Raw genomic sequence first — 2,020 nt, forward strand, 5'->3', positions numbered from 1 at the left:
TCTGTGAGGTGTCTGAGAGAAACAAAATTAAGTGGGTGTGGGTTTGAACGGTAATAGAAGATCACATGCATGTTTTAATGAATCCACATCGGGTGACCAGATGAATAAATAACTGGATGAATGAATGGGTAAAGAGGTGCCACCAAGCCCCCACTCTCAGGTGGCCTGGAATCTTTAGGAATCTACACAATTGGTCTGTTCTCTTTGATTCCTCTCCCAGTGTCCTTTGGAGATAAGAATCTAGGCCCTACAGAACTTCCTCTTTGTGACCATCCTGTGGATGGCACCTTTGACCTCTTTGTTCCACAAGCTGTAGATAAGTGGGTTCAACATGGGGATGACTGCAGTGTAAAACACCGACACCACTTCATTGAGATCCAGGGAGAAACTTGCACTAGGCCACAAGCAAATGAAGACAAGAGTACCATACAGGATGGAGATGGCCATCAGGTGAGACGAGCAGGTGGAAAAGGCCTTGTGCCTCCCCTCGGCAGAGCGGATCTTCAGGATGGTGATGAGGATGCAGACATAGGAGACCAGGATGGTCAGACCGCTGAAGACTCCCATGGCTCCCGACACCACAAAGACGACTAACTTGTTGAGCCTGGTGTCAGTGCACATGAGGGAAAGCAGGGGGGACATATCACAGAAGAAATGACTGATGACATTGAGGCCACAAAAAGGAAGGCAAAATGCATTTGTTGTGTGCATCATAGTGTTCATGAACCCAATGGCATAGGGACCAGCCACCAGCTGGATACAGAGTCTCCAGGACATGGCAACTGAATACAATAATGGGTTGCAGATGGCAATATAGTGGTCGTAGGCCTTGGACGCCAGGAGAAAACACTGCCACCACAAAGAACCCAAAGAACCACTGCTGCAAAGCACAGCCCAGGAAGGAGATGGCCTTCCTCTTCACAAAGAAGTCGGTGAGCATCTTGAGGCTCATGGCTGAGGAGAAGCACATGTCCACAAAGGACAGGTGGCTGAGGAAAAAGCACATGAATGTGTGAAGGCAGGCATTGATCTGTATCATAAAACCGTCCCCAAGTTTCCAGTTAGGTTGATGACGTAGAAACTCAGAAAGAGCAGGAAGAGAAGCACCTGCAGTTGGGGTTGAAATTCAAACCTCTGAAAATGAGCTCAGTGACCCGCGTGTAGTTTTCACTGGCCATGACCGATGCTGGTTTCCATCACGGAGAGTAGACGCATCACAACAGATTGGGTGGACGTACTTTCAAAAGGAGGACACAGGAGAACATTGGAGAGGATATGACTTAGCTACACACTATGGCTAAGGAAATACAGGCAAGATAGAAGCCAGCGCAAAAGATCAGACCTGAAGCTACAATATTTTAAGACTCTATAGAACCCTGTCAACATATGGATGAGAAAACACCAGCCTAAAAGCTCGAGTTCCTGTAACTAACCGATAGCAGAGATAGTTCCAGAATAAACACTCAGTAACTGCAGCTTCAGTGAGTTCACCAGTTGGACGCACACCTGGTGAAGGGATGCAGGAGAATGGAAATGAGGCAAGCTGGAGAAGAAGGAGCACCCACTCCGTTTCAGGCTGAATGCTGTGCACTTGGTGATTATACAACCCAAGGCTAAGTGTATGTCCTTCATTGGCCCGGGAATCTACCTGTCTGACCCTGGGAACACTGACTTTTCTTCACCTCTGGGGGAGGATTAATAATAGTAACAACTATGTTGTAAATTGTTGTGAGGATTAAATGAGATAATGCATGCAAAGCATATAGCAGCATCTTATTAAGAACCGAGTTAAGTGCAGAATAATTGTTCATATTTTTCCCTTATGTAGTCCCATTAATAATCTTGAAAACTAAATATCATTATTTCACCTTATTTTTTAATGCTATCTTTGATTTTTAATTTTATCATTTTTTATTTATTTTACTTTGATGGGGGAGGTAATTAAGTTTAGTAATTAATTAACTTCATTTTTTATTTATTTTTTTAATGGAGGTAGTGAGGATTGAGCCCAGGACCTTGT

The 2,020-nt window shown here is 44.5% G+C and overlaps 1 pseudogene; it reads right to left on the reverse strand.

Moving 5' to 3' along the window:
• Window positions 1–240: 240 nt before the first annotated feature.
• LOC140692200 (olfactory receptor 5G9-like) lies at window positions 241–1,178 on the reverse strand (annotated as a pseudogene).
• Between the last annotated feature and the right edge of the window lie 842 nt (window positions 1,179–2,020).

Source organism: Vicugna pacos, unplaced genomic scaffold, assembly GCF_048564905.1.
Source record: "Vicugna pacos unplaced genomic scaffold, VicPac4 SAC-SAT, whole genome shotgun sequence".
Classification (NCBI taxonomy): Eukaryota; Metazoa; Chordata; class Mammalia; order Artiodactyla; family Camelidae; genus Vicugna; species Vicugna pacos.